This window comes from Mesoplodon bidens (genome assembly GCF_964165515.1).
Source record: "Mesoplodon bidens genome assembly, chromosome: 5".
Lineage (NCBI taxonomy): Eukaryota > Metazoa > Chordata > Mammalia > Artiodactyla > Ziphiidae > Mesoplodon > Mesoplodon bidens.
In genome coordinates this window covers 9,921,773-9,948,411 of record NC_138161.1, presented here as the reverse complement: position 1 = coordinate 9,948,411, position 26,639 = coordinate 9,921,773, and the positions used below count along the sequence as shown (strand labels likewise).

At 41.5% G+C, this 26,639-nt stretch overlaps 1 protein-coding gene across 8 annotated transcripts in view; it reads right to left on the bottom strand.

The window, feature by feature from the left end:
* The window catches only part of SETD4 (SET domain containing 4), a 431,158-nt gene that overhangs the window by 260,276 nt on the left and 144,243 nt on the right, over positions 1 to 26,639 (bottom strand). For 6 of the 8 annotated variants that reach the window (XR_014015954.1, XR_014015955.1, XR_014015958.1 and 3 more), the window contains one exon: positions 9,133 to 9,298. The exons of the other annotated variants lie outside the window; for them this stretch is intronic. The gene's annotated coding sequence lies outside the window, so the exon portion shown is untranslated. The remainder of the gene's footprint in view (positions 1 to 9,132; positions 9,299 to 26,639) is intronic. 8 annotated transcript variants of the gene reach the window in all.

Below are 26,639 nucleotides of genomic sequence, written 5' to 3'. Positions count from 1 at the left end.
GGTTCGGGCCAGAGGAGTGGCTTAGGGGTTTGCCCACCCCTTTGGTGGTGTGTACAGGGGTATGCACAATAATCTGCTTTTGCTCCCGGTACTCTGTTTTTGCTCCCAGCTCTTCAGAAGTGGCAGTTGGGTTTTTGGTCTTTTTCTTTCTTGTTGTCCATAATTTGCCCCAACTGCACATGGATGCAGTTATTTTTAGTCCCTTATAGTTTCTTTGTATTTTGTTGCTTGAAAAGATGTTTGTCCAGGTACAAGCATGCTGCAAAGGGTCCCAGGTCCCAGCCTGTCCCAGGGTTACCAATTCACAGTCTAACAGAGTACTCCTATCATGGGCATTTTTAAAAAGCTGACCAGGGGCTCGGGTATGCACATCTTGATGGTGAGATCCTTTGATTCAAGCTCTTCATTTTGCTGGTGAGAAAGCCAGGCCCATGACATTAAAAGGTTTGCCCAAAGTCACATGGCTATGAAGGAAGCCTCCAACATGACACAGATGCTCAAACAGCTCTGACCTTTGCTCTAGGTCTAAAGGAGGGAAATCACTGTTTATTAATTCCTCTTAGGTAAACAAGCATTTAGTTCTCTCATTGGTAACAACTTCTCTCCTTACCAAAGAAGACTTCATGGCAGAGCGAACTAGGCTCAAAGAGGGAACAGCATTTGACTATGAACAGGTGGAAGGGAGGCTGTTCCAGGCAGCAGAAACAAAGGCATGGAGGTGGAACTTTCTGAGGTACATAACAGGTCACAGAGTAAGTGGCTCCTTGGAGTGGAGCATAGGCAGATGAAAACGATTTAAACAATTGTATCCTTGTAACTATTTTTCAAAAGTAATTACCCTCCCATTACATTAACACATATACAGAGATATAAGTCCCATTATGTGTTAATTCTATCTTATTGTACCTTCAAGAAGTCTCCACCCCAAAACATTGAGGGGGAATCAAGTTTTGCTAATCATAGAAGGTAGATCGTAGAAGGTAAAGAAGAATTTACCAATCATTGGAGTTCTTCATAAAAGGCATGAGTTGCCAGGACTTCTGTGATGGTCCAGTGGTTAAGAATCTGCCTTCCAATGCAGGGGACGTGGGTTCGATCCCTGGTCAGGGAATTAAGATCCACCATGCTGTGGGGCACCAAAGCCCATGTGCCCCAAGTACAGAGCCCACATCTGGAGCCCACGTGCCACAACTAGAAAAAAGCCTGCACGCTGCAACAAAGAGCCTGCATGCCACAACTAAGACCCGATGCAGCCTAAATAAATTAAATAAATAAATAAATAAATAAATACAACTGCAGGATAAGTTAAAAAAAAAAAAAGTCATGAGCTGCCAACAAAGCAATGAGCTCTCCATTGCTTGATGCATTCAAGCAGGGGGCTGGATGACCACCTGACTGGAAGGTCAGAGAGATTTTTGCTTTGGTGGGAAGTTGGCAGGAGGACACTTAAGGAGTCTTCCAAGCAGAACAGGTGTGGTCTTTGGGTTAGAACTAAGGATCCACCTGAGTTTAACCCCAGCTCTGCTCATTAGCAGCTGGGTGACTTGGCAAAGTAGCAAACTTCTCTGTGCCCCAGTTTCCTTCAAGATAAAGTGGGAATAAATACCAGTACCTACTTCTAGGGTTGCTGCAAGAATTAAATGAGTTCATCCATATCAAGTGTCTGAGACATAAACAATGCTTGGTAAATGTTGGCTGTCGTTCTTGTTATGAAATTGTTATTATTACTGGTACTCTGAGATCTCAGCATCTTTCACTCTCCAGCATCATGAAGCCCCATATGTAGATGCCACTGAAGTATACACCCAGCCAAGTGTATACTGGCTGATGCCACTGAAGTGGCTACACAACACAATGTGACATCCATCCAAGCACTGGGTGTACCAAATACCCAGTTTCCTTCTAGTGGTTCCTTTTCTTCTTTCTTTTTTTAATTAAAGAAGTTCTTATGAAGCAAAAAGAACGGTGAGACTCAGGTTTAAACAACTGGATTAATTTCTAATTACGTTAACACAGAGCAATGTAATTCCCATTATGTATGAGTCTATCTTATAAGTTGGAATTCCAATGTTTTTCCACCCTCAACCCTTTGAAAAGCACTTCTGGTGGGGAGAGTGGAGACTCAGAGAAGGGATCCTTCCTGTGTTCCCACTCTGGCTTCCTGGTGCTGCGTTTTTGGAGAAAGTTTCCCTTGAACTTCTATGCACTTCATTCTATCCCCCTGCAAATTTACACACAGAGCACCTTTGTGAGCCCAAGACTGAGGCAGGGAGAGAGCACAGAGAAGGTCTGTCAAGCCAAACAAGTTGATTCATGTGCAAAAATCCCCCAACTGCGTTTACAGATTAAATTGGAAAAACTTTCAGCTGCTTCTGGTTGAAAATTCCACTGAAACCCTTTACTGACTGTCTGTGCCTGTAGCACATACAATTCCCAGTGCCTGCACAATAGTCTACACGTGCAAACGCATATGATCAGAGGTACGTGAGTAGCGTGTGGCTTCAAGATGTCTGTGTCATCCGACAGCCAATGGTTTCCTGCATATTTGCTATGTAAACACATCCCTATCTATTATTGTGCTGTAGCCCACAAAGTTTAACAAGGTCTGCCTGGTGGGGCACTTGAATTTTGAACTTAGCAACACTAGATGCTTGAATGCATCAAGCAATGGGGGGGACTTACTTTGTTGGCAGTTCATACCTTTTAATGAAGAGCTCCAATGATTGGGAGGGAATACTTATAGATCTGCACTGTCCTATGTGACAGCCACTAGCCACTTGTGGCTTTTGACACTTGAAATATGGCTAGTCCAAATTAAGATGTGCTATAGGTATTAAATGCATGCCAATTTCAAAGATTCAGTACCAAAAAAGAGTCAAATAACTCATTAATAACTTTTTTGGTATTTTTTATTGAAGTATAGTTGTGTTAGTTTCAGGTGTACAGCAAAGTGATTCAGTGATATATACATACATATATATGTGTGTGTGTATATATATATATATATATATATATATATATATATAATATATATTCTTTTTTATATTCTTTTCCAGAATAGGCTATTACAAGATACTGAATACAGTTCCCTGTGTTATACAGCAGGTTCTTGTTGGCTTTCTATTTTATATAGTAGTGTGTATATGTTAATCCCAAACTCCTAATTTATCCCTCCCCCGCTGTAATAACTTTTAGATTGATTATATATGTTACAATGATAAATTGTCTATATTGGATTAAATAAAATGTTACTAAAATGTCATTTGTTTCTTTTTACTTTTTTAATGTAACCAGTAGAAAAATTTACATTGCACATAGGGCTCACGTTATATCTTGACTGTACAGTGTTAACTCAGAGTATTTATTAAAATCAGAATCTCATAGAAGTGGCCCAGGAATCTGCACAGTTAATAAGCACCCAGATGATTAAGATCACTGCCATTTGGGGACCCCTGACATAGCAGGCAGTGATGTGGACCATGAGTCATAACACCTGGATTCTAAACTTGATTCAAGTTCCTCCTCATCAACAGAATGAAGGTCTTGGATTAGACCTAGAAAGTCATATGGCTTAAGGCTTCCAATCCCATTACCCAATGATTATACGTCCATCGACCCATAAGATCCCCAGAGACTGACTGGACCCAAATGGATAACAACTTCCTGCCATTTTTAACCTTATGAACTATTCATTTCATTCCTCCAAGAGGACTCTCACAAAAGATGTTAAACCAGTCGTCAGAACTTTTAAAATTCATCCTCCAAACATCAAAAGGGTTTTCACTGGGGAAAAGAAATGACCCCTTCAAAATATTTCTAAAAGTAACCAATGAAATAAGTGAGCAACGCCATGTGGTTTTGGAGAAGGAAAGATAGGAAGCAGAGAAGGAAGTGGATAAGATCCACCCCCATCTAAACCCTGAGTGCACTTAGGGTAAGGGTGCAGGAGAGTCTCCAGATCCCTGGCTACAGAGCACACTAGCAGGTGGGCTTTAGATTTCAGATGATAGAATTTCAAATATGTTGGCTGACTCGTGTGTGAGGACAAAGTCCACCAGACTGCCTAAAAGGAAAAGATCCTGGTTTGAACCTTTTCCTTAATCAATGTAAGAATCCTCACTTTCCTCCGTCACTTTATTAACACAAAAAAAGAAAGGCATAAAGGGACAGCAACAAGCTGGTCAATGCAAGGATCTTTTATGGCTGGGAATATCCAGCACACATGGAAAGACTGTTTTCTCCACTAAATAATAATGATCCAAGACATAGGGTTGTGACAGTAGATGCCATGCTGAATATCAAACACTTGTAGAAGAGATCAATTCCTACATATTGCTTTGCTAAGGGCTCTCACATTTTCAGCCTCAGACCTTCCTAGATTACATTTTCGTGTTAGTTTGATTCTCAAGGTTGACCTACATGTTGGCTTCTTCCCATGCTCATTAAACTGGGGCTGGCCTGCCCCACAAGACCTTTACCACTCCAGCCAGACAATTCTTGCCATCAGACAAGAGGAGGAAGACAAACAAACTTATAAGAAGTGAAATAAACTGAACTGGGACCCAAATTATGAGCTAGCACCATGAATAAACACACACAGAGATTCCAGGTAAACTGTGGTTCTGTTTTCAGTGGAACAGGACGTTCTCTCCTGGGACATCTCCTCCTAGCTTACCTGATTAGCAGCTCCACGTTCATACAATCCCCTTCTCAAAAGTTTTCTTTGCTGTGTAGGCAGGTAATTGTTTTTTGCACCAGATGAGCTTAGTTAAACAGAGGCAGGGTGATCTAGGTAATCAGCTACATACATTGCCAAAGAAGACCTCTAATAATATCACCAACTGCTATGGCCATCACCTCTTCCTCTGCACAGAAAACAATGAACAGTAGCTTTTCTGCTGTCCTTCGATACCAGCACAGAGAGGAACATCTGGCTATGATTAAAGTACTGGTGGTAGAGATGCTGGGTCACCAGGAACCTAGGTTAATGAGTAGCCAAAAAGCTTCCTGGAAGAAGTTGGCCCAATAACTAACTCTTGGTCACCAGCAGAAGTAATTCTGAGTAGACCTTGATGCTTGGTCTGAGCCCAACTCAGCCCAGCCCAGTCTGCCATCTACAGAGGTTGTAACTGAAAACATAAGTTGTCTTTCACAGAAGCTATCTAAGGCAAGGAGGCTCTGCTTCAGTTACCCTTCAGGAAATCCAAGACCGGGTGAAACAGGAATTCTCTCCACAGAAGACCACACTGATGTGGCTCCTAAGGGCTCTACCATATATATCAGCAGCACAAGCAGAAGAAATGGCACCCAAGGGAGGGGACCTGGGAGGTGGCCCTTGTTCCTGGGGGTAGCGTCTCTCTCCAGGAGACTTAGGTGGCACTGGAGAAGTCTCTGTAGGCAACTACGCATCTTCAGAGGAATAAAATGGCAGCCGTCACATGGTAACTAAGCCTGTGAGTAATTGGGAGAAAGGTTTCTGAGGGTCAGGCTCCCATAAAAAAGCAAGAAAAATATGGTCTATACAAAATTAAACCTCTTTTAAACTCCACAGGTTGTGTGGCCTTAACAAATTCAAACCTTTTCTGGGACGCAATCATTGTAGACAAACTGAAAGGCTGTGGGTTCCTCCAAAGGGCAGCTCAGAAATCTCTTCTGCTCTGATCTCCTTTTAGGATTAGGCAACTTGGCTGGTTTAATCTGAAACTTCAAGGAACTGAAAGATAAACCTCTCAGGTGAGTAAATGGGATGCAGAACAGAGATCATTAGCTGTCATGAGAAACCAATGCCAAAGGCGTTAGGCCCATGGGTTCCACCTGTCCAGAGGATGGCCAACTTCACAAAGGAAACAGGAGAGTATTTGACTCTGGGGTCATAAAGATGTAGGTTCAAGTCCCAGCTCTGCCACTTGTGAATATTATAAATTTTAACAAATTAGGTGACCTCTCTGCACCTTGGACACCTCAACTATCAAATGGGGATTCTAATAAATATCTTGCAGGACATTTTTGAAGGTTAAATAAAATATATAAAGCCCCTAATGGAATGCTTGGCATATCAGAGTTGCTTTTTTTAAAAAAAAAGTAGCAATTACTATTAACCAGCCAATTCTAAACAACATCCTTTATACATAAAGAAACAAACTTATGATTACCAGGGGGAAAGGTGGGGGGGAATAAATTGGGAGACTGTGACTGATGTATACACACTACTATATATAAAATAGATAACTAATAAGGACCTACTGTATAGCACAGGTAACTCTATTCAATACTCTGTAATGACCTATATGGGAAAAGAATCTAAAAAAGAGTGGATATATGTATATGTATAACTGACTCACTTTGCTGTACACCTGAAACTAATACAACAATTAAATAAATAAAAGCATGAAAACAAATTAGAGACTGATCCCACTGATGGAGGTTCAGGAAGAGTAAGTGTGTTTATAAAGCCATGGAATTTGAGAGATAAAATCTCCAGATTACACGGTCCAACCTCCTTATTTTTTGCATATGGAACTGGGGCTGTTAAGTGTCAAACTAAAGCCACACAGTCAATGGGGGACAGACTAGAACCAAAATCCATGCTTGGCTACTGTTGTGGGTTGAATTGTATTCCCCAAACAAGACATGTTGGAGTCCTAACCCCAGTACTTCTGAATGGGACCTTATCTGGAGATCAGGTCTTGACAGAGGAAATCAAGTTAAAATGAAGTCATTAGGGTGGACTCTAATCCAATATAACTGGTGTCCCTAGAAAAAGGGGAAATTTGGATATAGAACAGGGAGAACCCATATGAAGATTGGAGTTATACTACCACAAGTCAGGAAACTACCAGAAGCTAAGAGAGAGGCCTGGAAGAGAACTTTCCTAGAGCCTTCAGAGGGAGCATGGCCTTACCAATACCTTGGTCTTAGACTTCCAGCCTCCAGACCTATGAGACAATAATATCCATTGTTTAAGCCAACCAGTTTTTTTTCATTGTAGTATAGTTTATTTACAATGTTGTGTTCATTTCTGCTGTACAGCAAAGTGATGCAGGTATACATATATATACATTCTTTTTTATATATTATTTTCCATGGTTTATCATAGAATACTGAATATATTTCTCTGTGCTATATAGGACCTTGTTGTTTATCCATCCTATATATAATAGGTTACATCTGCTCACCCCAGCCTCCCACTCCATCCCTCCCCCACCCCCTCCCCCTTAGCAACCACAAGTCTGTTCTCTATGTCTGTGAGTCTGTTTCTATCTCTTCGGTATGTTTATTTGTGTCATATTTTAAATTCCACATATAAGTGATATCATATGATATTTGTCTTTCTCTTTCTGACTTACTTCACTTAGTATGATAATCTCTAGTTGCAACCATGTTGCTGCAAAAGGCATTATTTCATTCTTTTTTATGGCTGAGTAGTATTCCATTGTATATATGTACCACATCTTCTTTATCCATTTGTCTGTCCCTGGACAATTAGGTTGTTTCTATGTCTTAAGCCAATCCATTTTTGATACTTTGCTAGGCAGCCCTAGTAAACTAAAACAGCAACTTCCCATAGACAAAGCCATCATACTAGTCATTTTCAAGTTCTGCTACGTAGGACCCCAGGAACCCTGGCAGACAGTGATGTGCTGGTAAATGTTTAATTAGTGGGTCTCAGGACGACGTGAGAGGAGACCTGATGTGCGGTATTTGTCAAGTTCCATGGTGTAACTACTCTCACCCTGGTTAATTTCAAGCTACCCATGTGAGATCAGTGAATGCAGAGGTGGGAAGAGCTGTAGCACCATCAGCTCTCATGAGCCAGGATGTGCCCCGTGGGAGGCACCTCAGGGGCTGCCATGGGACAAGGGAAAAACCAAAGAGGCAGACCAAAATAAGCCCTGTACGTATGGGAGTAATGCTGCTTAAAGGTGTGAAACCATTGCAGTAGACCATGATCCTCAGAGGAATACATCCAACTTCTATTTTCAACCTGCAGTTCCAGTTAAGTGTCTGCAACCTTCACCAACCTCTGGAGCCCCAGGTTAAGTGTCTGTCCAAGGGCATTAGCGGCCACCCCAAAGGGTTTTTTGTCAGAGGTCACCCTCCTTATTCCTGGTCTCTACTCCCTGCCCATTAGAGGTCATGCAGCTTTTCACTGACCTAGAGATGAATATCAAAAAGAATATCTTTCTTTCACATTCACCAAATGGCCAAGTTCTTTACCAAAAAATATCTCTTTAGGGAAATAATTCTAGAACAATCTATTCACAGATTCTGTGTCCTTAATCTAGCTGTCCAGTGTGACAGAACTGAGACACTGTGAAAAGGTTTCCTGTTACTGGGCCTGTTCTCCAGGTCAATGCTTTTTAATAATAACGTTGATGTCTCGAGCCTTTGCAGATCTGTTCAACCAACAAGACTTGGCATTTCTGGTCATTTTATTTAAGCTTCTTTGCCAAGATGATGGATGCATCTCACAGTTCAACTGTCTCTAACAGACTAAATATATAGACTCAGCACAACAAACAATAATGGTGAAAATAGCACAGTAGAAAGAGCGCTGGCTTAGGAAAGAATTCCTGTGTTCTAGAACCAGCACTGTTGTTCATGAGTGTTATGAAGTCTTTTCACTTTTCAACCTCTTTATCTGCAAAAGGAGGGAATAGGGAGTACTAATCTCTGCACAGGTGTGTCGTGTGGATCGAATGAGATGCCAGACACGTTAAACACATTATCATTTGTGTTTTCCACTTACCTGCTTTGTTCTAATGCTTTAGGTAAAAGGGTTTATATGATTGATTAATATGAGACAGCATTCAAAGTTTCAGAGTAATTTTCATTGTAAAAAGCAAACTAATCAAGAAAAAAAAATTCCAAAAGTACTATTATTTTGTTTAGTATGAGAGATTACAACCAGATCATTTCTTTTTAAAGGTAAATATTTTCTTTAGGAGTGTGTTCCGACCACCATGTGGCCTTCCAGCCACATCATCACTAGCTCCAGCACATCTGGGCATGTTCATGTGTGGGATACCTCGGGTGATAGCTCACCACAGTAAATGACAGCTTGAGGCCCAGGAATAAGCACCGAAATGGACAACAGAAAGTATAGAGAAAACTCCAGAAGAATGAACCCACCTCTCTCTTCTCATTTGGTATATTTCCCTGTGTACGTGTGCGTGCGTGTGTGCATGTGTTCTCCCAGATTGTCTCAAGCAAACTGAATCACCAGCTACTCAGAGTCCAACGGGCTGACCTCTTGCTGCAGAGCAAAAACTCCAATGCGTAGGGTTTTTTGGTTTTCCTAGGAAAGAATGAAGAAGATGGAGGGGATGTATCGTTAGAATGCTGTTGTTTAAAGGAGAAAAAGGAATCAAATGAAAGAGTCCCAGTTTCCCTGTCTGCGGGAATAGAGGAATAACAAGGGGAATGTAATAGTAAAAAGTAATAACAATAATAATAATAATAAAATTACTGTTGGCTCCAAGAGACTCTCATATTCCACTCCAATTCTAAAATTGGAAATAAAAAACTGGAGTGCCACTGAGGCAGGGACTGTAGGTTTGTGAGTTACACGCTTCAAGCTGCATGTGACTTCACCAAGAGAGTAAAGGCAAAGGCCCTAGAAGACACAGTGAGGGCCCCCAGGATAGGAGGGAGACGGGGAAGGCTCAAGAAAACTCAGCAAAGGTAGTCACAACTATGGGCGCCAAGAAGAGGATGGAAAGAACAAATTCCCATCAAAGACAAGGTAAGAGGGCGCTTTCTACAAGAACAGGTGGTCACCGTGCCAGATGCTGGAAAGAAATTAGGGAAGAGAGACAGAGGACTGAGATACAGCCAATAGCTTTGTCAATAAGGTAGCCATTAGGATTCCTTGGTGGCATATTTGTAATAGAGTGGTGGGGACAGGAGCAACTAGTAGGTGGGACAGTCACTGATAATTCCACCTTATGTTGCCTAAGCAACACCTAAGCATACACAAGTAAAGAAAGACCCGACTTGAGAAGGCAGATGAGCAAAACTAGGAGACGATATGGTAGGGAAATCTTCAATCCAAACAAACGTGAGATATGGGGGTATGAACTGTATGGACAAAGGCTGGTTAATTGCAATGGGATGGAAGAGATTTGAAGGGACCCAACCTAGAACTTCAAGGAGTCACTGGGGTGGGGATAGGGTAGAAGGGACTTGGGGGCAGGCCGACCCAGCCTCCGAATCCAGTTCCGCAAGCAGGGCGCAGCGTCCAAAGGGGTTGGCGACAGCCAACCACGAGTCATCCAGCGGGGCAGACAGTGTGGGGGCAGGTGAAGGAAGGGTGCAATCTGTCCACGTGGTGAGCTGTAAAGTTTCCCAACAAATAAACTAAACCAGGAGCAGGAAGGAAGCCGGAGGAGGAGCTACTCAAGGAGGCGGGGAGAAAGACAGCCAAACAGCATCGGGAATCGGGACAGATAGACGGCATCCCGCCAGTGGGCCATGACTCAGGGGCAAGACACCAGTCCCTGGGGAGGATGGGCGAGGGCAAACAGAAGGGGCCCATCCAAACAGGAGTCGGGGGATTGAGTACTGGGCAGATTCCTAAGGGAGGGATCGGGGCTCCATCGCTGCGTGGAAGCCAGTGGCAGACCTGGATGTAAAGCAGACCTGGAAGGGCAGACAGAGGGACCGGTTGCAGCCCAGAGGGATGAGCCAAAAGCCCCTCGGCTCCTTCCCCTAGTAGGGCAGAAAGAGCCTAGACCTGAGGCTCAGGAGAGCCCCGTTTCATCCAAAAGATCTTAGCAGAAGAGGGCCACCAAGGATGAGAATCAGGCAGGGGCCAGAGAAGGGATGCTTTAAGGTATAGTGGGCCTCATCTTAGAGCCAGAACCAGAAAAGGAAGAAGGTAAGGGAGAGTCTAGAGATAGTCGTGAAGAGCATTTTATGGGGAGGAGATCAAGGAAGATATGGGAAGGAATCAAATTCCCAAAGAATGCGTGCCCTTGCTCCCCCCAGGCTTAACCAGTCACGGACCCAGAGATATCATAGAACAATCATTCATCAAACACGGTGCACCCTGGAATCACACCAGATTGGAGTCTGATCTGCTGTGTGAGGTCCAAGGAATCATCTCTAGATTGTAAAGACCGATAAATAACCACACGAGTCCCCATAAGAGGTTATGAGGGCTCCTTCTGCAGAAATTAGTTTTTCTCAGGGCCCCCTCACCTCTTCTGTTCTGAGGGCCCCCTCACCTATGCTGAGATCCTTTCATGGTTCTAACTGAGGGCCAAGAAGTGAGTTTGAGAACTTCACACAGGACAAGTGTAACGCCGTTCCTTCTCCGAGCTTGCCAGCTCCTCCCAGCGGCTGGTTTCAGTTCCGCAACTTTTCTTGTTCAGGATAATAGCTAAGGTGCCTTTCAGTGAGATGACTGAAAAGGGAGATCTCTTCCTAGCCAAACAAAGGCTTCCAAATCATCAGTTCCTATTTTAAACTTTTTAAATGAACCCAAACTCTTAAGTACTAACAACTCTTTAAAACTTTCTGACTTCAGGTTGTCCCCTTAAAAATTGTATGCTTGATAAATGAAGTAAGTCAGACAAAGACAAATATCATATGCTATCACTTAAATGTGGAATCTAAAAAAAGATACAAATGAACTTATTTACAAAACAGAAATAGACTCACAGACATAGAAAATAAACTTATGGTTACCAAAGGGGAAAGGGGGGAGGGATAAATTGGGAATTTGGGATTAACAGATTCACTCATTAATAAATAAATCACTCATTTATTTCATTCATAAAATAGATGAACAACAAGCACCTACTATATAGCACAGGGAACTATATTCAATATCTTGTAATAACCTATAATGAAAAAGAATCTGAAAAGTTTTATATATATACATACATATGTATATAACCTGAATCATTATAAATCAACTATACTTCAAATTTTTAAAACTGTATGTTTGGTTTTCCTTTAAGGGGAGAATATTTTGGATTTGCTTTTGTCAGCTTCCAAGGAAGGATCTGCACCTTTACATTAATATCTTAACCAAAAGAATAAAACATTGTGACACCTCAGCTGCTGAGTCCAGGAAGCTGGGGATTGCTGAGGAATAATCCAGACAGAACTTTCAGAGGACGCGGAACTAGCACCTGGCAGTCTCCCGTTTCTTTCAAGAGATTAAATCATACCTTCCCAGGTAATCAGACTGACCTTAATAAAAGTTCTCAGTAAAGAAATGAGGAGGACACCTTGACCCAAAAAATCTCTGGCCCATGTGTCAGGAATGTGGCAGGGATAAGTGAGGACAAGATTGGTTCCCAACTGTGGTTTATTTTCAAATCCAGTAAAACATAGAACATGGGTCATTTGCAAATTCCAGTAAAAACAATTCAAACATGAAGTTCCTGGGACTTCGGTACACGTATTTTTGTTTGCATCCTCTCTTTTTTCCCCTCAATATCATGTATGAGATGCCTGAATGTAGACTCTTTTTTTTTTTACTCAGTAAATGTATTTCTTTACATGGGCTCGAACAAGACACACAGGCATCCAAAACATAGGAGATAATAAGGTACTCATATTTCTTAAATCAATACAGATGATGTTTTGAAAACATGATTTAGCTACTGGGAATATGTGAGTTCTTGATAAATCTCATTGACAGGCAATTTCAAAACACTTACAGAAAGAAAATTGTCTGTTTCCATGGTTTATAACCCACACACTGATATAGACTGGAAATTCTCTCCTCCCCTTGCCTACATCACCTTGCACAATATCACCTGCCCAAAAGTCCAGAGGGCAGATGACAGTTAGCAGGGAAAGGACACGGCAAGCCACAGCTGCTCTGGCTTCACCGGCATGGGTTTACTCCACCACATAGTACATAGTCTGATCTCCCTCTTCCTCCTGTCTGTTTCCACAGTCCCTTCTTCTGGTTGCCTCCACAGGAATCTCCACTCCAGTGGTCCTGGCAGCATCATGGGCCTTGTAATGAGGTAGCCCTGGGCTCGAATCCTAACTCCAACATGGAAAAACTGTGGGATAGCGAGGGTGGTAGGGAGACGCAAGAGGGAGGGGATATGGGGATATAGGTATATGTATAGCTGATTCACTTTGCTATATAGCAGAAACTAACACAGCATTGTAAAGCAATTATACTCCAATAAAGAGGTTAAAAATAAATAAATAAAATACATGTAACATTAAAAAAAAATGTAATGACAATTCTCAGTTCACAGGCAGTACAAAAAGAGGTCACATGCTGGATCTGGTCCAAGAGTTGTAGCTTGCTAACCCCTATGTTACTGTATACCTGTTACAGTTCTAAGGATCCATAAATACTAAATCATTCTAGCGATCCTAAAGGAAAAAAAAAGAAAAACTCTGACCCTGAGTCAGCTATCCAAGTTCTGAGCCTCAAGTTTCTTGTCTATAAAATGGGTTTATGATACCTACCGCTTAGGGTTCCCATGAAGATAAAATAAGATCATATATGGGAAATCCCCTGACATAAGGGGGTGCTCTGTGAACCTATGTTCCCTCCCTTCTTTTCTCCTCAGTTTACTTATAAACTTACACTAAATGAACATACAAGGAATAATTTGAAAAGACCTTGACGTAGTTCTTGTCCTCCAAGAAATACACAGTGAGTTACAGTATCTTACAGAATGTTCAAAGAAGAATAAGAAAAGTGCTCAAGAGGATGAAGAGGTTTCCATGAGGAAATGAAGGGAAACATAATTTCCTACCTGGAAAGGCACAAGGAGAGACATGTTTAGATGCTACCAAATCTACAAAGCCTGGGCACGGAGTGAACACAAGGACATTTGCATCAAGTCTGGATATATTGGAATGTTCCCTGCCCTCTTGGATCTCCCCACAACTCTTTCTTCTTCTGCAAAATGAAGATAACAGTACGTAACTCAAAAGACTGTAGAGAGGATTAACTTCAGATAATGTGTGTAAAAAACTTAACACAATGCCTGAGTATTAGTTTTCTATGGCTGCTGGAATAAATTACCACAAACGTAGTGGCTTAAACAACACAGATGTATTATCTTATGATTCTGAAGATCAAAGTCCAAAGTCACAGACATAGAGGACAGATTTCTGGTTGCCAAGGGGGAGGGGGGTGGGAGAAGGACAGACTGGGAGCTTAGGGTTAGTAGATGCAAACCGTTACACATAGGATGGATAAACAACAAGGTCCTGTTGTAGAGCACAGGGAACTGTATGCAATATCCTGGGATAAACCGTAATGGAAATGAATATAAAAAAGAATGTATATATGTGTATAACTAAGTCACTTTGCTGTACAGCAGAAATTAACACAACACTGTAAATCAACTATACTTCAATAAGTAAATAAATAGAGATTTTAAAAAGTCCAAAGTGGGTCTCACTAGGCTAAATTCAAGGTGTCATCAGGGTTGCCTTCCTTCTAGAGGTTCTGGGTAAGAACCTACTTCCTTGCTTTTCACAGGTTCTGAAGGCAGCCTGCATTCCTTGGCAGGTGGCCCCTTCCTCCGTCTTCAAAGCCAGCAGTGTAGCATCTTCAGATCTCCCTCTGACTCTGCTCTTCCCAGATTTTTCATAAGCACATTTGTGATTACCTTGCACCCACTTGGCTAACCCAGGAAAATCTCCCTACCTCAAAATCTTTAAATCAATCACATCCACAAAGTCCACTGTGCCATGCAAAGGGACATGTTCACAAGTTCTATGGATTAGGATGTGGACATCTCTGGGGCCCATTATTCTGCCAACCACAGTATGATCTGTAGTATGTTCTCGACACATGGGAGCTGCCATGGCAAGAAGGAGGGAGAGGCAGCAGAAGCAGGGGGAGGGGACTAAGGAAATTCATGGCCTAAATAGTGAAAACTCGTTCCCAAGTGAGTTCAAATAAAGCCACAGATGACTCATCCGAAAGGTCTGTGAAGGAAAGCTAGGGATATTTGTGGTATGTCATCAACTTTCAAAAGCTAGCAGCATTGGAGGTAACAGCCAACTCTTCTTTAGTAAATATAATATGTAGGGACCATTTAAAATCATCACCATGTGATGGATGTTACCCAGACTTCTTTTGGTGGTCATCTCACAATACATGCATGTATCGAATCATTATGCTATGCTGAAACTAATATAACTTTATATGTCAATTACATCTCAATATAAATAAATAAATAAATATCATGAGAATCTTAAGGGTATTTTTCAACTCAGATCAGCATTTAAACTAGAAACCCAAGAGCCACAAATTGAGAAATCTGGCTTAATGGGCATCATCCATCATCACGCTGGGAAACATCCTTCATTTGCCTATGAATTAATAAATGCTCAAGGCATAATTTCATGCCAGAATGGCAGGAACATAGTTTTTCCTGGGCTGAAGCAGGCTGAGGTGGGTCTGGCGCTCTGATCTGAGACACAGCTAGAGAATCCGGTACACAGAATGAGCAGCATGTGTCTTAAATCAGCATTCACAGTCCCAATCCAACTCTTGACTGGTCCTCTGTCAGGATTAAGAGCCCTAAAGAGTGGCAGAAGGGCAAGCTGTCCCGTTGCCTAAATGAAACTAGATCCTTGTGCTTTGAACTCCCCAAACACAGGTGTAAAGTTAACTCTTGAAGTTATGTTTGATGATATGAATTTAAGAACCTGACCACCTGCTCTGTTGCTCCCATGGGCGTGCACTGGAGTACACAGTACAGACACAGCAGGCACTTTGAATTCACTCAAGTGCCCATGATCAACTCCGATGCAATGCCCAGGACTATGCTCTGAAGACGCAGGAAGACGAGATCTTAAATTAGAAGATTTTTGAAGGCAAATGGAGGTGGCCACCAGCCTCTGCTACAAAGCTGCTTCATAGGGCCCCTTGAGAATCTCTGACTTGATGAGTCCTGATGTGCTCCCAAGATAAACAGGGACTTATGTTCCCCTAGGAAACAAAACGGATTGACATGTTGGATGGAAGTAATTAATAAGTATCTCTCTCAGTGCTGAAGAAGGCCTGCTATTATCCTGGCTATCTTTCTGACATTCATCCATGAGGAAAGATGAGGATGATTACAAATAAAAATGGCTCATATTTATTGAGCACCATTTTCTGCCCTGCATTGATCTTAAATTTAGTAATTCATTCAATTCTCAACAATCAGGTGAGTTATTATTATTTTGCCTCCTAGATAACTGAGGAACACAGAAGTTAGATTCCTTGTTCAAAATCTTATAGCAAAACAAACAAAGATTCAAACCCAAGCCCTCTGGTTCCTAAGCCTGAACTCCAAACCATTCAGCCCTATTTTTCTCAAGAATTAACAGATTCATTCATAATTGTCCTACTTACATTTTTCAACAGAATCATTTTTGTCCTAATATACTTTGACCCTATTAAAGTTAACAGTGCCAAGCACTGGGATTTTCTTCTGTTTTGCCTTTCAGAGCAAGGACACAGGCCCATTCAATGCTTTAGTATAATGCTACCTAAAATCAAAGAAATATGATCTTATTTATTTTAACAAAGACAACACTTCATAGTAGAAATAAAAATGGTCCTCTTGCTCATGTACTGAATCACTGCCTTGCCCATCTACTGGCATCACCAACACCGGGCCTTCAGCCATAATGCAGTTACCTAAGAGCACACAGATGGTGTCTTTATCTTCTAGATGGTTTTCCAAAATGCCCCCCAGCGTCTGACACCTCGCTCAGGCTACACTTCTTCTCCAAAATATGCATGTTGTCAATTTCTCAAATATCTCATAGATTGCATGTGTGGTGAAAAATGGGAGCTTTGATCATAGAACACACCCCAACAAAAAATTTTTACTCTAAAGCTAGAACATTGTTAAGAACAAACCTGTATAAAGGGTTTCCTCTCACAAATAGAAGTTGATGGAAAAAAGCAGTTCCAGTAACTGGGCTGTAAGCCTGGACCCCTCAACTAGGTTGGACTGGCACCAATTTACATGAAGGATTATATAATCTTTGGAGACTGTCGTGAATAGTCTTGCCATGGATTTGGCTGTCAGCCTCTTAACCCTTTCTCCATGTTTGGGAACTTCTACCTACACATACTGTTTACCTTCATAGCCTATCAATATCACCACTGAAGCTGAAAATGCCTCCACCCTGCCTGCTCCTACATCTGGTGAGGAAGCCTGGTCACATGACTTCTCGTGGCCAATCAGATGCTCTGGCTGGGTTTTTGCCCCCGGACTGAGTGACCCAGGTTTACTTTCCTTCACCACACTTATCACTATGCTTATGAGTTCATTTATTTTATTTCCCCAACTGAATGTAAGGCTCCATGAGGCTTATATTTACGCTATATTCCTAGTACCTAAAATAATACCTGGCTCACAATAGGAATAATACATTTCTTGAACGAGTGAAGAAATGGATGGATAGATGGAATAAATGGATGCATGTGCAAAGAAAGGTGAATTTACCATTCCCTTTCCCACAAGACCATGCATCAGAAAGGAGCTCATGGACGCATTCCTTCATGCAGACATTACCATTGAGAGAAAGAAGACACAAGGGGCAAGACAAGATCATGCTACTGTTTTTGTGGAAGGAGGCATTCACCCCTTCCACTTTGCAACCTGTTCTCCTGAGCAGAACTGTACACATTCTTTCCCCTGGCAGTGCATAACCAAAAGAACATTTTTAAAAGGGTAAATATCACCATTTTGAGAACCGCAACTTCCAAAACTCCCAAGAAGAAGAAAATATTACAAAATGATCCAAACATGCCAGATAGGAGGCCACCATTGGTCACCTTAGAGGACAAGGAGAAGTGTTTAGAAACAGAGTTAGGCAAAAAAAATGCCTCAATACTTTTAAAGGGAAGAGGATTTATAGAATATATAAATCAATACTTAACATCGATCCCCTTAAAAATCCACAGCAGATTAACAGCTATCATAAAATCTGCATATTTTAACACACATATGCCCTATCCCACCTTATATCTCACTTTCCATGCAGGATATCCATGGCCACCTCCACAATTACCTTATGACATGTTTTCTAGAACAATCACCATCATAGATGTCCTCCACTTGACAAACCCTAACTTGTGTATGTGTATTATAAATTGCAATATCCAGAGCTAAAAATAGTATCCCAGAAATTATGAGAATACAGAATCATCAATCACCCTTTTCGTATCAATATATGTCTATCAAAGTAGCTCGTGATTTCATTTTTCTTTTAGCGGCCTCTTCATACTGCACATTGGAACTGCTCCTAAGCCAATCACTCCACACTCTTCAAATTTCACAAAAAGATGGAGATTTGGACTAAGTGACAAACTTTGTACATTCACCTAGTTCCCCCACTGCTCCACATCCTTATAAAACATAGAAGAGATGGGGCTTCCCTGGTGGCGCAGTGGTTGAGAATCCGCCTGCCGATGCAGGGGACACGGGTTCGTGCCCCAGTCGGGGAGGATCCCACATGCCACGGAGCAGCTGGGCCCGTGAGCCATGGCCGCTGAGCCTGTGTGTCCGGAGCCTGTGCTCCGCAACAGGAGAGGCCACAGCAGTGAGAGGCCCGCATACCACACACAAAAAAAAAAGATAGAAGAGATGGCTTTTTAAATAGTGAAGCCATAAGAGCGATGAAAAACAAGAAACAGTACCCAACATTAACTAGAAATTTTGAGACAAAAAGCAGAGAGACAAAAATCAGACAGGATCAACTTGTTGGAGAAAAATACAACCAACACTTGTGCAGAAGAAGTCTGCTACAGAGAGGGGTCGTTACACTGTCCTCCAAGCTCCAAGGCAATGGACCCAAGAAGCAAGAGGGGCAAATCTGGCAAAAACAATACTGGTTCACTGCATTTGCAGCAGCTACATCTTTTGGCTTCTCCCTCCTCCCCCCTTGAACTGAGTGGTGACCAACAACAGCATATAGCACTGGTTAAAGTGATAGACTGGGGCGCTCAGGCCAGAAAGGCATCATTCACCTGAAGCTATGGCAGGAAGTGGCTTGACACTCACCAAACCCACCTGCCTCTTCCTGGGCACAGGAAAGCTATATTTGCCAGCTTCCTTTGTACTTAGGTTGAGATCATGTAACTAGTATCATGTAACTAGATCATGTAACTAGTAACTAGTATCATGTAACTAGTATCATGATAACTAGATCATGTAACTAGTATCTAGCCAGTATCTAGTATCTAGTGGCAATGAAATGTACCCCTTCCAAGCCTGCTTAGGAAAGCCCTGTACAATCATCCTCATTCTTTCTTCTTTGAAAGTAAAGGATCCAATGAAGATCTGTGAGGGGCCCCTGGAAGATGACCGTGCTCCAAGATGGAAAGAGCCGGGATCCCGAAATCAGTAGAGAGAAAAACAAATCTTTATTGAGTTACTAGGGTTTGGGGGTTATTTCTCATAGCTGACATGAGTTCTCCAACTAATCCCATAGCCAAGGAAACCCTGAGAGGATATGGAGGAGCCACAACAAAAAACATTGCACGAGCATCTCTGTCCAGGAAATGGACGGCACACTCAAAAAGTTGATCAGGGCTTCCCTGGTGGCGCAGTGGTTGAGAGTCCGCCTGCCGATGCAGGGGACATGGGTTCGTGCCCAGGTCCGGGAAGATCCCACATGCCGCAGAGCAGCTAGGCCCGTGAGCCATGGCCACTGAGCCTGCACGTCCGGAGCCTGTGCTCCGCAACAGGAGAGGCCACAACAGTGAGAGGCCCGCGTACCGCAAAAAAAAAAAAAAAAGTTGATCAAAGAGATCCTCGAAAATGGACTATTTCAAGAGGTAAAGACAGGGCTGAGGGAATCATCCAAAGATGATGAAGCTCCCAAGGGTCAGCACCAGTGGAGAACCATGGCCTTCCCCAGTCCTAAAAGGGGAGGGATGGAGCAGTTACCAGAAACAATGAAGAGCTGTAGCTACTGGGGAGAAGTGTCCCTCCAGGACTTCTGACTATAGATAGAAAACACCACCTCTGCCAAAACCAGGATGACAGAGGGAGGACAGGAGAGAAGGGGAGATCAATACTCCAGTCTTTCCTCCTGTCCTCTAGATTCAGCTGGAGTGTCCCTTTGGCTGAGCCAACTGGAAGGCAGTGGGCAAGGGAGCCCAGTGATGCAAAGGTCAGCCTCCTGGGGGCCCAGAGCAAGGCTGATTGGGACAGAGCGTGGATGTGCAAGACACACTGAGAAAAGCCCAAACACCCTCTCAGCAGCCCATCCTGCCCGAACACCCTCTCAGCAGCCCATCCTGCCCAACCCCCGGCAGCCCAACCAGAGATGAGCACCTGTAATCAGAAATGGCATGCCCAGAGGGACAAACTAAATGAAGATGAGATGACAAGATAACAAAGAATCAAAGACTTAAGGAAAGAGCAGCACAGAAGTCATTATGAAGAAGAAATAATACTGAAGACAACAGAGTTTATAGTGCAAATAGAAGAAGGATTAATAGATTTCATGTTGTGAAAAGATACAAGTGGCTATCAGATCTATAGATTAAGAATCAGCTGCTACACAAGAAAATCTGAGAAATCTTAGAAATTGTACGAATTGATTCAGAAAATAAAACACTCAGTGAATATATGGAGTCAGAGAAAGTTCACAGTTAAATAGTAACTTGTTGACCTGGATAATTGAGCCAAGGGATTATTTAAGAATATATCATCAAAAGGGAAAAATGGAAAATATATATTTTTAAAAGGTATGAAGTGCCAATATCCGTCTAATGAAAATTCTAGAAATAGAGAACAGAAAAAATTCTAGAAATGGAAAAGAACAAGTAATAAAGAAACAAAAAGAAAATTTCCCAGGCTGAAGAAACATGAATTAAAACTCTTCATCACTTTCCAAAAGACCTACTCTCTGATTTTTTTTTAACCCCACTGTTGTAAAATTCAGAAGTTCAAAGATAAAAAGAAAATCCTAAGTGCTTCATGAAAGAATAAAACAAGCTACTTAAAATGAATGAGTTTCTGAGCAGCATCAAATTTCTCCTTGACAAGACATGATGCTAAAAGACAATACCTTAAAAGTTCTGAGGGGCAATTACTTTGAACCTAGAATCTGATTCCTACCCAAATTAACACTGAAAAGGAAAAACAAAATAAAGACATTTTTCACAGACATTCAAAGATTCACACACCGGCCTTCTTTAATAGATTTAATCAAGCAAGAAAGAGAAATTAATTCAAAAAAAGGAAAATGTGGTGGGACCCATGGATCAACAGTAAACAGAAAAACTAATAAAACAGAGTTCGCTTAGAAATACCTTTAAAAATTTTTTAATAATAATCTACAACTTAAAAATCCCAGAAGATCTCAACATGGGAGGCAGCAGGGTTGGAGAGAAGAGAGAAATTAGTGAAAACAAGGCTAAAGTTCTAGTGTTTTTTGAAGTGTGAAAGAAAAATAGATTAGTTGATTCCAAATAATTAATTTGGAATCCATATTTCAAATATTAATTAACCTAACAATGGAAAAAGGGGTCTAACTCTAGATATGAGACTTTGTTAAACAAAAGCAAATAATACTAGATAAAATTTTTTGAAAATCTCAAGGGCATGATTTTCTATAAAAATATGGATTAATCAAAATTGATCCAAGAAGAAGCTGAAAATGTGAATAGATGAATACCTTTATAAAAATTTAATAGGTAGTTGGGGCTTCCCTGGTGGCGCAGTGGTTGAGAGTCCACCTGCTGATGCAGGGGACACGGGTTCGTGCCCCAGTCCGGGAAGATCCCACATGCCGTGGAGCAGCTGGGCCCGTGAGCCACGGTTGTTGAGCCTGCGCGTCCAGAGCCTGTGCTCTGCAACGGGAGAGGCCACAACAGTGAGAGGCCCACATACAGAAAAAAAAAAAAAAAAAAAATTAATAAGTATTCAAAGTTTGAATCCTTAAAACAAAAAAAGGCATCAAGACCAAATGCTTTTATATGAATTTCTGTTCCATGAAGAAACTGATAATTCTTAAATTATACATCTATCTGGAAGCACACAAAAGTAAAGAGAATCCAGACTCATTCTACACAGCTAACATCAATTTGATTCCAAAACCAGATGACAAGGTTAGCACAAGACCAAAAAAAAAAAAAAAAACTCTTATTACGGCAAAAAAGGGTGTAAAATCATGCAGCCTATCACAGAAACTATCATATTTAATAATGAAAGATTAGAAAGTTTCTTTTAAGATTGAAAACAAGACAACCATCACAGCTACCATCCTTCATTGTTCCATATAATAGGTCCTATTTAAAAAGAGAGAAAAGTAAAAGAAATAAGAGGTATAAATGTGGACAAAAAAATAAAAATTTTCCTACATGTAGACAAATTGCTGTTCCAAGAGAATTGAAGGAAATACTATTAAAAAATAATATCAAATACAAAACCAAAACCTTTCTTATACACAAGTAATGACAAATTGAATGCCTCTGATATTTTCTTCTAATACTTTCATAGTTTAGTTTTTATATTTAGTTATTTAAGCCATCTATAATTCATTCTGGCATAAGGTATAAAGTAGTAGTCTAACTTGAACTTTTTAGAAATACCATGAATAATAGCAACAAAAAGATATGTAATAGACCTAGAAATAAACCTAGTGAAATATGTACAGGAACTAACATTTTTTTTAAAAGCTACAAGAATGGTTTCGTCCCCTGGGTGCATATTGGAATCACAACAAGGCTAATTAAATCAGAGTTTGTAGGGTTGAGACCCAGGGTAAAGAGTCTCTATTACAAAATGTAATGATATTGGTTTTTTTAATAAAGCAAATGCAGTCATTATGGATAGGAAGATAAAAAATTGTAAAGATGTCAGTTCTCCCCAAATTAATCTATAAATTCAAGGCAATCTGAATCAGCATCCAATGGAATTTTTTATGGAACTGGCAAGTTGATTTCAAAGTTCATCATGAGAAGAAAATATAAGAACTTTGTTTTGAAAAGATTAAAGGGAACTACTATTAAATACCAAAACATACTTCAAATCTGAGTTAATGAAAAGAGTGTGCTACTGGTACAGGAACAGAAAAATAAATCAGTAAAATAACAGAGTCCAGAAACAGTCCCAGATATACAACATTTTTTTTTTTTTTTTTTTTTTTTTTTTTTTTTTTTTTGTGGTACGCGGGCCTCTCACTGCTGTGGCCTCTCCCGTTGCGGAGCACAGGCTCCGGACGCACAGGCTCAGCGGCCATGGCTCACGGGCCCAGCCGCTCCGCGGCATATGGGATCCCCCCAGACCGGGGCACGAACCCGTATCCCCTGCATCGGCAGGCGGACTCTCAACCACTGCGCCACCAGGGAGGCCCCTACAACATTTTTATAAAGTTTCAATTCAATGGGAAAAAGATGGATAAACAAATAAATGGTGTTGAGACAATTCGATATTTATTCAGAAAAATTAAGCTAGACTTCCCTTCTGTGTAGAATACTCCAAAACAAAGTCCAGATGGGTTGAAGGGCTAAGCATTAAAAAAAAAAAAACACTATAAACATTAGGAGAAAATACAGAGAATTTATAACCTTGGAGAAAGTCATTCTTAACCAAGACAAAACCAGAATTTCCAAAAACGAAAATTAAAAGATCTGCTATCAGGGCTTCCCTGGTGGCACAGTGGTTAAGAATCCGCCTGCCAGTGCAGGGGACATGGGTTTGAGCCCTGGTCCGGGAAGATCCCACATGCCGCGGAGCAACTAAGCCTGTGCACCACAACTACTGAGCCTGCGCTCTAGAGCCTGTGAACCACAACTACTGAGCCCGAGTGCCACAACTACTGAAGCCCACGCACCTAGAGCCCATGCTCCATAACAAGAGAAACCACCGCAATGAGAAGCCCGCACACCACAACGAAGAGTAGCCCCCAGTCGACACAACTAGAGAAAGCCCGTGTGCAGCAATGAAGACCCAATGCAGCCAAAAATAAAATAAATGAATTTATAAAAAGGAAAAGATCTGCTATCATGAACATTTAATGCTTCCATAAGAAAAGACTCCTTAAGCAAAATTAAAATACAAGAAACAGACTTGGAGAAAATCTTTGCAACAATTAATGAGAGTAATGCCTAGACTATTTAAAGAACTCATACAAATCCGTAAGAAAAAAAGGATTAAAACAAAAGAAAACAGGAAAGGATGTAAACCAGAAATTCCAAAAAAATATATTACAAGTGTCCAAAAGCAAACAAAATGCTCTCATAATCTGGAAACTACGAATTAAAACAAGAATAACACTTTATTCTCCCATCAGCATGGCAGAAACTTAACAGACTGATGAAAGCAGTGTTCATAAGAATGAAATATGGGGAAAACTGGCCTTTTCATACATTCTTGGTAAAAGTACAAACTGATAATACATATAGCTGATTCACTTTGTTATACAGCAGAAACTAACACAACATTATAAAGCAATTATACTCCAATAAAGATGTTAAAAAAAAAGTACAAACTGATAAAGCTTTTCTGGTAATAATTTTCAGAAATCACAATGATTACCTTTGATCCAACAATTCCTAAAGAAATACTCACATGTGTGTTATATATATAAAGATATCTGATGCAATATTGCATGCACTAGCAAAAAAAATTAGAAACATCTTTGGGGGAGACAGTTTAATAAATCATGATCATCAGTTAAAAATAGTGGGCTTGGGCCTCCCTGGAGGCACGGTGGTTGAGAGTCCGCCTGCCGATGCAGGGGATACGGGTTCGTGCCCCGGTCCGGGGGGATCCCATGTGCCGCGGAGCAGCTGGGCCCGTGATCCATGGCCGCTGGGCCTGCGCGACCGGAGCCTGTGCTCCGCAATGGGAGAGGCCACAATGGTGAGAGGCTCGCGTACCGCAAAAAAAAAAAAAAAAAAAAAAAAAAAAATAGTGGGCTTGTATACACGATAGAGAAAGATGTGAAAAAAATGTCCTGGAATATATAGAGAGCACTATCACTTTTTTATTAAAACATGTATATATCTATGAGGGTAGAAAATCTACCGAGAAAGAACTGGAAGCGTGGTTGTATCCCTCCACTTTGGCTATCATGGCACATCATATTCAACTGTATTTATTTGTTTTCATGTCTCTCTCCTCCCTAAGCTATCATTTTCTTGCACTATGTTTTATTTATTTTTCTCTCCTCAGAAAGCACTCTGTAAGTATCTGTTAAATGGCTGCCTGGCTCTCTTACCTCAGCCCTGTCCTACTCAGCATTTTAGAGGTTAAAAGGACGATACAATCCAATATTGCTCAGTTTCAATCCCAGTATTGCCATTTACTACTTCTATGACCTTCGGCATGTACCTAAATCATTGAGCCCCAATTTTCTCATCTATCAGGAGGAGAAATAATGCCTATGTCATAGCACTCTTAGGAGGATTAAGTAAGAAGATATATGAAAAGTTAGAAGCACAGTGCCTGGCACTGTTCTTACCACTGTGAATCAAACTGCTCCAAACTTAGTGGTTTAACTCAACAACAACAATTTACTGTGTACACGAATCTGATCTTGAGCAGGGCTCAGTAGGGACAACTCATCTCTGCCCCACCCGGAATAAGCTGGGGCAGCTCTACTGGGGCTGACTCGTCACTTCCAAGGTGACTCTCTCACTTGGCTGGCAATTGTTCTGGCTATTGGTTCCTCCCCTATGAAAGCTTCTCTATAGGGCAGCTTGAGTTTCCTCTCAACATGGTGGTTGGATTCCAAGAATAAGCATCTCAAGAGATAGGAGGCAGAAGCTGCCAGTTTCTTCAGGCCTAGGCCTGAAAACTGGCACAATGTCACTTCCCCATATTCTACTGGTCAAGCAGCTACAGCGCCCAGATTCAATCTGCCTCTGGACATGTATTACATGCAAAATACACTCACTCCTCCCAAGACCGGCCAAAAGTCTCATCCTTGTAAGTCATGTCCAAGTATAACTGAAGCTCTCTGAGTGTGGCTCTTCTTGAACAACTCACTGAGGGTTGTTCATCACCATCAGAATACTATGAACTATAGAGACCAATTATCTTCACCCCTACATACAGACACATACTCCACACACAATGGTGGGACAAGCAAAACAAAAAAAACCACAATAGACATTCCCATTCAAAAAGGGGAGAAACAGGAGGCTGCAATCAGCACTGGTCCAAAGCAATTCTGCGCTCCAGCTGCATAGATGGTGCAAGTTTCTTTCTAGGGCCCAGGACTCTCAAGTGGCTCTTGGCTGCACCCTCTGGACTCTTGTCTTTTTCTCCGAGCATCCTTCATTTTCTGTAAGAACACTTAAGTGGTGATTCTGTAGCCTTCTCAACCTACTTCCTACCCATAGAAGTTGGGGCTCTATTTCTGTCTCTTTCAATCCAATCTGCTGGTGCTTCCAGTCAATAAGTGTTTACAGTCAATAAATAGAGTTTCTGGGGGCTTCCCTGGTGGTGCAGTGGTTGAGAATCTGCCTGCTAATACAGGGGACACGGATTCGAGCCCTGGTCTGGGAGGATCCCACATGCCACGGAGCAACTAAGCCCGTGAGCCACAACTATTGAGCCTGCGCGTCTGGAGCCTGTGCTCCGCAACAAGAGAGGCCGCGATAGTGAGACGCCCGCGCACCGCGATGAAGAGTGGCCCCCGCTTGCCACAACTAGAGAAAGCCCTTGCAC